At 44.2% G+C, this 14381-nt stretch overlaps 1 protein-coding gene across 1 annotated transcript in view; it reads left to right on the plus strand.

Annotated features, from left to right (window-relative positions):
• The window catches only part of LOC126418621 (N-acetylglucosaminyl-phosphatidylinositol de-N-acetylase), an 88207-nt gene that overhangs the window by 17035 nt on the left and 56791 nt on the right, over positions 1–14381 (plus strand). The window lies entirely within an intron of this gene.

Here is a 14381-nt window from a genome sequence, read left to right on the forward strand (position 1 = left end):
TTAATTTGTGATAAATGCAGACAATACATAGGGCTTCTCCTCTCCAAGGGGAAACTAGATGTAACACAATATGTTAGTTAGATAATCGGCTACAGTAACTAAATCATAAACACTGATTTGACACAAATTGCTCATAGACTATGCAAAGGACAATGGTAGCTTCCAAAAATTCTCAGAAATGCACATTTATTTGCATTGATATACAGTGACATACAGGAGTGATGTATTCTTTGGCTGAACTTTGAACCACAAAAGCCGACTTGCTTTGAAATAAATTACGTATCCAAAACATTCGTTTGGGTAACTTTCGAAAATATAGTTTTTCAAGCATCCGAAAATTCTGAAACTAACCTATTTCCTACATAATTGTACAATGAAATTAGAGAAAGATTGTTTTGAGTGAGGATAGGCCTGCCATTCTCAAAATTTTTAAAGAGTGCAATCTAGTTTAAGCCTACAATTGACCATAACAGTACTGGTTGGACTTGCAAATGCTCGAAATTCCACAGTATATCTCATTACAAATGGGTATTGATACAATCAGTGAAAGATCACGCAGAAGCATCACCATCAGTAAAAATATATGACACACACACACACACACACACACACACACACACACACACACACACACACACATGTAATGCATAAATTTTCCACTTACCTGATTCTGTGTGCACTCCTATACTGGGGTGTCGAAGAAGAACACTACCGCTTGAGTTTATCTTGATCAAAATTGCTAAAATGTGAAGCACCAACAAGGCACACCTTCTGCCTGTTGCAACTAACAGTGAATGTTATAATGTCGTCTGCGTCCCCCTGTGGGCCCGGGGCTTAGAGTAGGCCCAAGCTATCCCTACCTGTCGTAAGAGGTGACTAAAAGGAGTCTCACAATTTTCGGCCTATTTTATGGTTTGACCTTCCGCTTTCCAAATTCTACAGAAGTGCAGGCCATATGGGGAAGAACACCTTACATGATGAACGAGTTATCCATAGTGCCCTTAGATTCGATCTCCTGAACCTCTTGTCATGACTTTGCATCTCCACCTGCAATTCAACTATTTGGGTGAGGATACTTTCCGGGGTATGTCATCTTCTTCCGTTGTCTCCTGCCCTTTTCTACCCCCTTGATAGTATTGGATTTCTCTGCGCTCAATATCCAGCATAGTAGCCAGGCCGTTGTGGTGGGGCCATCGTGTACCCATGTGGTGGAAGCCCCCTGACAACACAGGGATCACACTGCTGATGCCTGAACTGTTAAACTCCCCACGTATGCCAAGTAGTAGATGCCTGTCTTCCTGGGGCATCAGGACTCCTAGCAACGGCCATCATGTCAGGTGCCCTTTGCTGTGGCTGGGTGGCGCCTGCTGGGAGAGCCCCTGATTGGAGTGGGTGGCATCAGGGCGGATGACCCGCAATGAAGTGGACAAAGTCATCTCTTACTGCTGGTGACTGTATGGCACCAGCAGTCTCTAAGAAGGGCAAGATCTAGTACAATGCTGACAGATACAACCCTAAATCGTTTCCCTCCCTGGCTACACCATGGGAGGAATGTAGGGCTACAGAAGGAAGAGAGCCATATTAGCCTTGCTATTTACTCTGCAGCAGAATGGACGTGGACTTGTTTCTACCTATGACGCCTCAATTTTTTGTTGAACATCATGAGGAAAAGTTTGGGGAAGTGACAGCACTATCCAAGATGAGAAGTGGTGCAGTCTTGATTCAGACAGCATCTCCAGCTCAATCTCATGCGCTACTCGCTTGTGACTGGCTGGGTGATATTCTTGGTCCTGTAATCCGCAGGGGATTATTTTCCATCGCGACCTCCTCATGCGGTCTTGACGACAAGCTCCATGCCAAACTAGAATGGCGGAGTGTTCATTTCATCTGGCGCATTTACAGGGGATACAAAGACAACAGTGTTGCTACCGATGCCTTCATCTTGGCCTTTGAGGGTGAATCATTGCCTGAAAAGGTCAAGGTGATGGTTTACTGCTGTAACGTTAAACCATACGTCCCTCCCCCTATGTGGTGCTTTAAGTGCTGGAAATTCGGGCACGTCTTCCCGCTGCACTTCCAACACCACATGTCAAGACAGTGGACGTCCACTGCATCCAGAAAATCCCTGTCTGCTTACTCCCACTTGCATCAGTTGCAGAGAGCAGCACTCCCCCTGCTCACCGGACTACACAGTACTCCAAAAGGAGTGGAAAATTGTGAAGTACAAGACCCTGGACCAGTTTACTTACAAAGAGGCTAAATGTAAATTTGAAAAATTACACCCCGTTCGGTTGATGTCCACATACGCTGCAGCTACATTACCATCGCCATCAGAAGTACCAGTCGTACCTGTGCCACAAACAGTGGTCCCTCCGGGCCTCCAGAATACATCTGGCCGTTGGTGGTAGGTGGAAAATCTCCTTTGTTGCTCCCAAAGTACCTACTTCAGGAACAAGGCCCCCCAAATGGGACATCAGTCCCCTCCCCCTAGCTGGAGAAGCAACAGCCTCCTCCGGCTCCTCTCGTGCAGAAGGGGTCCCTTGGGACCCTCTCTCCCAAGGTCTCCACTAATGCCACAGCAGACACTCGTCACTGGCTAAAGGAGCCAAAAGCTGCTGGACAAAGAGCTTTGCGGTCTTTCTCCATGTCTGAAGCTACTTCAGAGAAGTCCTCCCAGCAAGCCCCTAAAGAGAAGTGAGAGGGCAAGCAAACGAAGAAGTATGCTAAGAAAAAGAACCCTCCAGTGGCCTCAACACCATCACTACCTACCAGTTCTGCACCTGAGGATGAGGTGGAGATCTCAGCATCCCCTGAGGACCCCGGATCTCACTGATGCCTTATCGACAATAGGAATGGATACAAATACACAATCAGTGGCAGCAGGTGACCCAGAGGCGTAACCTGCCTCTTTGCATTCTTCATGCCTTCCCAGCCTCACGATATCATCATCCTCCAGTGGAATTGTTGCGATTTTTCCACCACCTGGGTGACCTACAGCACCTGTTAAGCTTTACACTTGCTTTCTGCATTGCCCTCCAGGAAACCTGGTTCCCGGCAATGCGGACACCTACCCTTCGTGGCTATAGGAAATATTACAAGATCCATAGCAACTACAATAGAGTGGCAGGTGGAGTTTGTGTCTATGTACTGAACTCAGTATGCAGTCAGTCTGTGCCCCTTCAAATACCTCTTGAAGCTGTGGCTGTCAGGATACAGACGATGCAGGAAATAATTGTCTGCAACCTATATCTTCCTCCAGATAGTGCAGTACCACTGAACGCGTTGACTGCACTGATTCATCAACTCCCTAAACCTTTCCTACTTTCAGGATATTTTAACGCCCATAACCCCTTGTGGGATGGCACTGTGCTTACCGTAATGGCCGAGGTAGAAATGTCAAAACTTTCCTGTCTCAACTTGACCTCTGCCTCTTAAATACTGGCCCCCCACACATTTCAGTGTGCCCCATGGCACTTACTTGGCCATTGAATTATCCCTCTGCAGCTGAGGACTTCTCCCGCCTGTCCACTGGAGAGCCCACGATGACTTGTGTGGTAGTGACCACTTTCCCATCTGCCATTCCTCCAGTACCATTCCCCCAGATGTCTACCAAGATGGGCTTTAAACAAGGCAAATTGGGAAGCTTTCAACTCTGCTGTCACTGTTGAATCGCCCCCACATGGTACCATAGATATTTTAGTTGAGCAGGTGACGAGAATGATCGTTTCTGCGGCGGAACACACAATCCCTTGTTCTTTAGGGTGCCCCCAGCGAAAGTCAGTACCTTGGTGGTTGCCAGAAATTGCTGAGGCCATTAAAGAGTGTCGGCGAACTCTACAGCGACATAAGCTGCACCCTTCCCTAGAGCACCTATTAGCTTTCAAACGGCTCCATGCCCACATTCATCAGATTATAAAAAGATGGAAACTGGAGTATTGGGAGAGGTATGTCTTGGCCATTGGGTGCCATATGTCACCCTCCCAAGTCTGGACGAAGATCAGACGTGTTTGTGGGTACCAGACTCCGACAGGTGTGACTGGCATTAACACCAATGTCGCGTTATCATCCAATGCAAACACAATTGCCGTGCACTTTGCTGAGCACTATGCTCGAGCCTCCGCGTCAGGGAATTATCCCCCAGCATTTTGCACCCTCAAACAGCAGATGGAAAGGAAAGTCCTCTCATTCACTGAACGTCACAATGTACCCTATAATGCTTAATTCACAGAGTGGGAGCTCCTCAGCTTCCTTGCGCATTGCTCTGACACAGCTCCTGGGCCAGATCGGATCCACAGACAGATGATTAAACACCTCTCGTCCGACTACAAGTGACATCTCCTCCTCATCTTCAACCGGATCTTGTGCCATGGCGTCTTTCCATCACAATGGCGGGAGAGTACCATCATTCCAGTGCTCAAACCCGGTAAAAACCCGCTTGATGTTGATAGCTATTGGCCCATCAGCCTCACCCAAGTTCTTTGTAAGCTGTTAGAACATTTGGTAAATCGGCGGTTGTGTTGGGTACTGGAGTCACATGGCCTATTGGCTCCATGCCAGGGTGGTTTCCGCCTGGGTTGCTCTACCATTGATAATCTAGTTTCCCCCCATGTCTGTCATCCGAACAGCCTTTTCCAGATGCCAACACCTGGTTGCCATCTTTTTTGATTTACAAAAAGCTTACGAAACGACCTGGCGACATCATATCCTTGCCACATTGTATGAGTGGGGTCTCCATGGCCTGCTCCCAATTTTTATCCAAAATTTCTTATCCTCCGTACTTTTCATGTCCAATGAAGCCATACCAACAGGCATTACATGCATTGAGCGAAAATAATAGTGCTTTGAGAATGGCTAGCTTCTAGCCGAAATCTAGATTTGCACAATAAAATTTTAAAAAGGATGACTGGTCACTACAATCTATAATTTACAAGTCTTTTCTTGCTGTTGATAGACTGTGTTTTGTAATGTTTTTAATTTGTCCTTTCTCCACCATTGAGTTGCAGTGAGAAAGAAACAAACACCCTCCAAACAGGCTGTGAAGGCCCAACTGTACCGACTAGCAAACATGTCATCCTCAGCCCTTGGGCATCTCCAGATGCGGATACGAATATGGAAGAGCACATGGTTAGCACACTGCTCTCCTGGCCATTAACAGTTTTCATGACAAGAGTCACTACTTCTCAATCAAGTAGCTCCTCAGTCAGCCTCACAAGGGCCTCAGCATCCCACTTGCTAATAGCACTCGGCAGACGCGGACGGTGACCTGTCCCAAGTGCTAGCCAAGCCTGACAGCACTTAAGTTTGATGATCTGACAGGGACTGGTATTACCACTGCAGCAAGGCCATTGGCTGCTGTGAGAAAGATTGTTATAAATTCAATTCGACAGATAATAAGGTGATAAACACCCATTTTTGGGGCCATTACTGGAAATAGCATTATATGGTGCCTGAAGAACGACACTCGGTGCTGCCTGAGAACGTTATAGCATGCTGTAGCACCTTCAAAATATGGTGAAAAAATGTGTCCTTAGGTGTTTTGATGAGATTTGATAAATAGGACATTTTCCTAAACTGTGGAAACTTGCACTTTTAATCCTGCATTTAAAACCAAGAGAGGAGTAAACATCACCTAATAGTTAAAGTAGTGCTCAATTAGAGTGTGTTTCATGAATACCCTCCATTGTTGATTAGTGAGTGTTTCACAAATGCCCCTCCATTAGTATATGGGGATTCCTTTTGCTATATCTCACATAGTAGACGTCGGAGAAACAACACATCCCAAATCAAGAAGAGAGAGGTTTATTACAACACAACATGATTTTAACTAAACAAAAAACTTCCTCTTACGAACTTAACACCAAACTCTCACAGAAATTGATTAGGCGTTCACCTAGAAAAAACAACAAAGCTAATTAAGACTAAGGAACGTAAAGATTGATCCAACAAAGTTTCCCACTGGAAGGAAGGTGAGTGTACTCGGCAGCAGCTGGCGAAAGATACTTGTTGGAGGCAATGTTAAAGAGGTCCGAAGTCCTTCTGTGTGCCTCCAACCGGGCTCTGATTGAAGGGCTAGTATTAGCTGGCACATGAGTTGCCGATGAGTGGAGCTGTGCTGCTATAAATAGCCAGTGTGTGGAGCATATTTCTGGATCTACTTCCATGCATGTGACTCAGCAGAGGGGAATAAATCCGCAGTGAGGAGGGCTTCTGGTTGCGCTTGCCCCACTGTCTGTTGGTTGCGATACGACACTCACCAGTGGGCAAAGTCCTGGAAGATAATGCCCTGGAGGTACGCAGGTAGCAATGCTTCTCCACCTGTAGGGTTGCTAGTCCATCAGGCGTACTGCTGGCATATGACAAATTTGCTCTCTGTTTTGTAGGTATGGTATTGGTAACGTTTTATAGACCTTTTTGAACATGAGAATAGTTTTCCTCAAGGCTAAAGAACAAGCAATGATGTCCTTTCAGCTACAATAGACAATTGGGAGCCTGGACGGGTGGACAGCAATGACTGTTTTAGATTTTATCCAGCAAAGGCTGTGTTGATTGTAAATATTTTGTCATTCATACTTTTACAACTGCAGTGCAGCTTCTAGGCCACCTGTCCAGTGACATTATTGTTATTGTTATTATTATTATTATTATTATTGTTATTGTTGCCATTGTTATTATTTGGCATTGATGTGACAGTCAAATAGCTATCATACAAATTATACAATTATCACTATTTGTTACAGTAGATATTCAGAAAATTGTCATCCTGCAAAATTGCCCTCTATCTTCCCCTCCTCTCCCCTTCCAAATACACATCACAATTTTTAATGCTACATTTCTTATGCAATAAGGAGGTTCAGTAGTATAGTAGCTGGTAGACACTGACATTGACAATAGGCAGAAGTGTTAAGCTGTGATGTCCCCTGTATCCCAAGTTCAGCCCCCTCAGGGAGCTCACAACTCTTTCACGAGTATGTGCTTGGCGAGCGCAGGGCCCCAAGCTATCACAGTTACCTACTACCTTTCCTGTTCTGCAATCTCTCATCTCTGACTATTGTTCTTTCTTGTACTCTCTTTACGATGGTGGCAACCGTGTCAAACCAGCTGTTCCTTAGGTACTGCTTTCATTTCTTGGAACATTCATTCACTCATCCATCACTTTTTGGCTGTAGTAATTTTTGCTCTTCTTCTGGGTTTGACCTTTATTTTTCAAATTTTTACTGTAGTGTGGACTGATTGAGGAAGGGAATCTTAAATAGTGCTTACTGCATGCAGTGTTAAAGATGGTTTGTAGCCAATACCTGTGTAGCCTCATATATGCATTTCATAGCCAATGCAGTAATCAATCCAATGTATGTACCCTTTAGGTTGAGCTGCTGACAACACAGGGGGCACTCTGCTGAAGACTGCCTTAGTAGTGTCCAGCACATGCCAAGAACTAGATGCCCTACTTTCTGGGGTATCTGGACTTTCGGCAACAGCCATTGCACCAGATGGACTTTGCTGCGGCTGTTTGGTCCCCATGGGGAGAGCTTGGAGAGGGTGGATACTTCTCACATTAAACATATTAAATTGCATCAAAATCCTTAATTACACCAGGTCTGGCCATCTCTTAAGACGGGTAGGGAAATGTCAATGTGGACTCTACTGCTCTCCCTACCCTGGCTACCCCATAAGAAGAGGGGCCAGCCATATGTCTGGAAGTGAAGCTATTTATCTAATACTTATTAGATTGATCAGTGCTTACTCATTGGTAGTATGTCGTCCTGCTGCACAGCAGAACCAAAATGTGGTAACTCTGGACAATCACTCTGTGAACATAGTCCTTGTGAAAAGCAACATCTGCACTGTCTTTAGGAAAGAAAAGAAATACTGGTATATAAATATATTGATTTCATGTCGTATACTGAGGCTGAAAAAAATATGAGCACCTACATCACGTTGATACAAAGATGAGTTATGTGAAAGGCACAGCCATCACTATTGCCGTCTCAGCTTTTCCAAACCAGGTTTCTCACTACCCTCCTCACTTGTGATTCCAGCGGCACCATTTTCGAGAACCACATTCCATACCTGCACAGAAGAGCAGCTTCCTTCTCTAGTCTTCACCGGCAAAATAGCCCCATTGTTGGACATTCTCCCCAGAAACCCATAGATCAGAGGTCTGATGCCAGCCAGTAGTTGAAGGAATCTGAGCTGCCCATCTTCATCCATCCCAGTACTCATTGCAGATAGGCCCTCACAAAAATCCCAGACACCAAAGGCTGTGGAAGAGGAGGGGGGGGAAGAAAAATCAGAACAAGGCTACACTGGTAACCCCAGAGGCACCAGATCCCTCCATGGTGTCAGACTCTGAACCAGTGTTCATTGTTGCCATGTATGACAGGCTATGAGCCTGGCCTTCCTGTCACATTAACACCTAATGTGGGTCCCCATAATGTGATCATTCAGTGCAATTTGGTTGTTCTACAAGAAACACATTTCATTGCTGAGCATTCCCCAATGCTCTATGGTTATTGTACATTCTGTCAGAATTATGCTGGTCCTGGGATAGCATTTGGAGGGACCTGTACATTGGTTCGCACACATATTGTCTTTGAATGGATTGCCCTTCATACTACATTGGAAGCAATAATGATGCAGCTACAAACAACCTCAGTGATCACCATTTGCAATGTGTACTTAGCTCCAGCCAGGCTACTTACTTACATTTCTCGTACTTGGTGACTTCAGTATACACCACCCCATGTGGGGCGGTACTAATTTGTCTGGTGGGGGAGGGGGTCTTGCACCAATTTGTCTGGTTGGGGCTTTCTAATTGACCAGTTTCTTACCAACCATGATCTGTGCCTTCTCAGTGGAGGTTATTCTATCCACTTCACGGCCACTGTCACCTTTTCAGCTATCGATCTAACTATCTCTTCCCCTAATTTCATTGCTTCCCTACAGTGGTCACTACATGACAGTCATTGTGACAGTGACCACTTTCTGGTGATCCTGTCAATTCCTGGCCAGTGCCACATGGACCGGCTACCACACTGGGTGCTCTGAAGAGCCAACTGGCACTGAATGCCTCTGCTGTTACCTTCGCCCCTTTCCGTCAGACTGCATCGATGAGGCTGTGCGAGACATCTCTGATGTGGTCATCCACACTGCTGCAACTACTATTCTCCCCTACACCCCTCAGTATGCTGATTTATATACTCTTACAACAAAAAAAAGACACATCACAAAGGAATTATACAAATGGGATGGGAAACTGTAGATGTGATGTACATGTACAGAAAAAAAAGATTACAGTTTCAGAAAAATTGAATGATTTATTCAAGGAGCGTTGCAAATTGAGCAAGCCAGTAATGCGTTGGTCCACCCCTGGCTCTTATGCAAGCAGTTATTCAGCTTGGCATTGATTGACAGAGTTGTTGACTGTCCTCCTGAGGGATATTGTGTCAAATTCTGTCTATTTGGCATGTTAGATGGTAAAAATCCTGAGCTAGGTCCTGCCCATAATGCTCTAAATGTTGTCGACTTGGGCAGAGATTCATTGACTTTGTTGGCTGATGTAGTGTTTGGCAAGCACAGAGACAAGCAGTAGAAACACTTGCTCTGTGCGGGCAGGCATTATCTAGCTGAAATGTAAGTCCAGGGTGGCTTGCCATGAAGGGAAACAACAGGGGGTGTAGAATATCGTTGATGTCCTGCTGTGCAGGAAGGGTACCACAGATGACAACCGTAGGGGATGACAATCATACGAGTCCTACTGTGAAATGCAATTACACCTCAGACCATCACTCCTGGTTGTCAGACTCTATGGTGGGCGGTAGTCAGGCTAATATCCCATTGCTGCCTGGGACACATCCAGACACATCTTCAGTGGTCATCATGCTCAGTTTGAAGCGGCATTCATGGCTGAAGACAATCCTACTCTAGTCAGTGAGAATCCAGCCCGAATGTGACCGACACCACTGCAAACGGAATTGTTGGAGTACGGAGGTCAATGGTAGTCAGCGCAAGGGGCGCCGTGAGCTCAGCCCCCTTTCTGTGAGCTGCCTATTAGTGGTCCTTTTGGTCGGTGAAGCTCCAGTTACACATCGGAATGATGATAATGATGAATCTGGGGGCCTGTGTGTCTTTCTGGAAATTGTGCAGGCCTCACATTCTTTTGTCTTTCTAGGTCAATTGCTTCCTTCTTGACCATGTGTTCAACTGTGGTTCATGCATTCCTGCCATCATCACCAAACAGTGACATCACTCTTATTCAAATGTCAGCTTCTTTGACCCCCACTACACTTGCTGACATCCGCATATATTGTTTGTGTTCCTGTTTGTGAAGGTGTAGTTACCGTGCATCTGGGCACACAAAACGAAACCCACAAAGGCTTTATGCCATGGTTAGTAGTATCCTTGCCAGCTGCCTTGCAGCATTGCACATTCTTCCATCGGCCACCAAAGTTTACAATTTTGTGAAGGAGTAGCAATTTATGACCAACTTGCATAACTCCTTCAGGGTGGTGGTTTTTTTGTAGAGTATATAATTAACATTTCACTGATGGGGAATTGCTTCAGGCTCTTGCCCCATATCACGATATGGCCCCAGGCCTTAATTCCATTCACAATCAGATGATACAACATTGACTGGTACTCAACAGCTCCATCTCCTCAGAGTCTTCAACCGTATTTGCCTCGGAGATGTCTTCCCTTTGCTATAGTGAGATAGTGTCATTGTTCCATTCCAATCCTTAAAACAGACAAAAAACCCAACATCCATTGACAGTTACTGCCCAGTCAGCCTCACCAATGTGCTGTGCAAACTGTCTGAAAGAATGGTTGCCCTCATATCGTGCTGCGGTCGAACATTGGGGCTGTTGTTTCCTTATAATTATTGTTTCTGGAAGGAACAGTCCACAACCAACCATCTGGGTAGATTGTAAATGGCAATCAGATACTCTTTTTTTCGAATGCCGACACCTGATTGCAGACCTTTTTTACCTATATAAGGCATACGACACCACCTGCCGCTGTCACATTTTAGTTTACCCTTCATGACTGCGGCTTTCAACCCTCCCTACCAATTTTTATTCATGATCTTCTGTCCTACCTGCTATTCCAGGTTAGAGTCAGTATTTCACCCGGGTCTCCATGGGGCAAGATAATGTCATCCCACAGAGCTTTTTACTGAGTATCATGCTCTTCTTCAACGCCATCAACGGGCTAGTGACTTCTGTGGGAGCACTGGCCACCCCCAAGCTGAATGTCAATGGCTCCTGTAGCCTTGGTTGAATGCTAGTGTCAAGGCGCCATCTGTGGAGCCTTTATCGTGATTTCCAATTCTCTCCTGCAAAAAATGCAGATCTTCCGTTTTTGAAATCTTACCACAGTTCATCTTGGCCCAAAACTCTACTCAGGCACCCAGTGCTTGGATAGTGTTTGTCAGTCTCAAATTTTGTGACTCCTCTTTGCAAGAAGCTGGCTTGGATAACACATATTTGTCATCTAAAGACTAGCTACATATGAAAGTTTAATGCTCTCTGCTTCATTACTCACAAATCTTGCTGTGCAGCTCGCACTACTCCAGTTCATTTGAACTATGGTTACCAGGTGTGGGGTTCGGCAGCACCTTTGGCCTTGAAACTGTTAGACCCAGGCCCATCGTTGTGGAGTGCAGAGCCAATGACACCTTCTGGACTAGTCCCATTGACTGTCTCCTTGATGAAGTGGGGATCTTCCCTATTCAGTTCCAATGGTACCAACTCTTGCTCACATGTGCTATTGCCATTCGACAGTTTCCTGTTCACCCAACATACCCTCTTCCTTTTTACATATGGGGAGCATCAACCCTGCTGACACTGGCACTTGGGTGGAATTGCTTGTTGGTATGCACCTTGCAGCTCTCTGTCAGGACTCCTCCTATCATTCTTGAAGTTTGCTTCCCCAAGTTCTCCCACATAGACCCACTTGGTTGGTGCCAGGCCACAGTTTACGACCAGTTTATTTCATGGACCTGAAGTGTCAGCTGCCTGCGAGAGCTTTCGATGTATGTCTGTATCAGTCCATCAGGAGTAGAATGGAATCTAAAGCCATGGGCAGTGTGGGTTATGCTTTTACATCTTTCACCAGTCTGTTCATTGCTGTTCCTAATAACTTGCTGAAGCTACTTCCGCACGCGTGGAAGTTGACTTATTGGAAGTGTTCCTACATTAAACAACCTGCAGAAGTAGCTTCAACAAGTAATATCTAGAAGTTTATTTGCTAGTGAACATACACCCAGTGTTCTTTGATAGTGCGGCATGTATCTCATTAGAAGTCCATTTTGTTTTGTGATGTTCCTGTGACTTGTATTACAAAACATGAGCACAAAATCTTATCATTCTTCTGATTGCTTGTGGTAATAACTTCTTTCACTGACTTGTCAGCTGTTTTATTCCATTGAAGCTTGCAATGATCTTTTATCCATATAACAATAATTTTGTGGTACCTCTCCTGCAAGTAATTCACATGCTGCATTACTTAATAAACTAGCTAATGTTATTGTGCCTTAACTAAGTACAGTGTCGTTGTAAATGAGTAATGCCTCTCCACCAACCGAGCGAGGTGGCGCAGTGGTTAGCACACTGGACTCGCGTTCGGGAGGGCGACGGTTCAATCCCGTCTCCGGCCATCCTGATTTAGGTTTTCCGTGATTTCCCTAAATCGTTTCAGGCAAATGCCGGGATAGTTCCTTTGAAAGGGCACGGCCGATTTCCTTCCCCATCCTTCCCTAACCCGAGCTTGCGCTCCGTCTCTAATGACCTCGTTGTCGACGGGACGTTAAACACTAACCACCTCTCCACCAAATCCTTCTTCTCTGTCTGGTCTTATGGCCTGGTAGCCTAGAAATGTAAATGAACTCCTGGATTCACCCATGTTTCACGTATTGCACAAACGAGAAAGTTGTTTAATTTTTGCTGCTGTTTGGAGTGTCATTTATTTACTATTTAATGGTCTCGAACTACACTGTAAAATAACAGTAGCCATGTTTTATTGACCATGAGTAGTTGACTGATGGAGTGTGTTAACTATTCTTCTATGAGTTGCTGAATATCTTCTGCATTTACATATTCTCCTACTATTTTTTTGCTGAATGATTCTTGGTATCAGTTTGAATAATTGATCAACAATGCTACTTTGCTTTGTATGGCATAATGAGGGTAACCATTATTTCAGTTCCACTTAAACCTCTAGTGTCATTTGGCCATGTGCACTTTTATTTTGTTGTTATGCTTTCAACAGATTTGTCAGCTGTGTGCTCTCTCTGTTTTAGTGTTCATGTTGCCTCATTGCACCTTAAGCTGTGGCGAGATACAGGTCTTGCATGTGTCTTTCCACATAGCTTGTATATGATCTTGTTCAGTGCTGAACTGCCTGTTGTGGGAATTTGTTGGTCTGCTGTATTTAACCTTTGATCTTCTGCTTGCGGCCAGGTTGACATTTCGTGTAAATAAGTATTTTGCAGGTGACTGTGATAACTGAAATGTTTCACTTGCCTCTCTTATTGAGATATTACATTATGCTGCAAACCTTTTAAAAAGCTCAATCATAAGATAGAGGACTCATTGACGTCTGATGCCTGGATAATACTTATTTTGATATTTCACACTAAAAGTTTCTTTATTTTATTTCCTGACCAGAATCACCTATCATTTTACCACTCAACTACCCACTGCTTTAGCTGCAATTGACTTTAACTTCTGATTTTTAACACTTCACATAATTTATAATGTCATTTTGAATTAATGAGGAAGAACTTTTTGTGAGTATTCATTTTATGGCTTATCTTTTTTCACATTTAAAAGTGATCAATCACCTACATCTCTTCGCTTTATGATTATAACCATTGTGAGTTTGTTTTATTTGATTTTAACACAGAAACACACAGTAAAAATGTTTGAGGTTGTATGCGACTGTGCGAGCGTGCCCAGACAAGTTATGTTGTAAGAAAGATGTTACTTTCTGAATGTGAAGTTATATGTTTTCAGCCATATTTGTCTCATTTCAGTATGGGCATTAATAACCATGCTGTTGCTATCTTATAGAACATCTATGTGCTTTCTGTTATAATTAATACTGTTTTCTTTTTTCACAGTTCTAAGTGAATTTGGCAATTATTTACAAGTTCTCATTCTCCCATATTTCTGTTCTCTCAGTTGCTATCTTGTCTTTACTGTTTTCAGTAACTACTCATGTAGTTACATGCTGTATTTTTAAGTTAGTTTTCCTGTTGTGCTGATTCTAGTTTATAAATTTGGATTATGTTTCAAAGTTACAAACAATAGTTGAGATAAAATGTCCATAAATACTGAGAACTATACCTGATCTGAAACCAGGAGGTCCAGTGGTAAAATGGGAAT

This window comes from Schistocerca serialis, chromosome 9, assembly GCF_023864345.2.
Source record: "Schistocerca serialis cubense isolate TAMUIC-IGC-003099 chromosome 9, iqSchSeri2.2, whole genome shotgun sequence".
NCBI lineage: Eukaryota > Metazoa > Arthropoda > Insecta > Orthoptera > Acrididae > Schistocerca > Schistocerca serialis.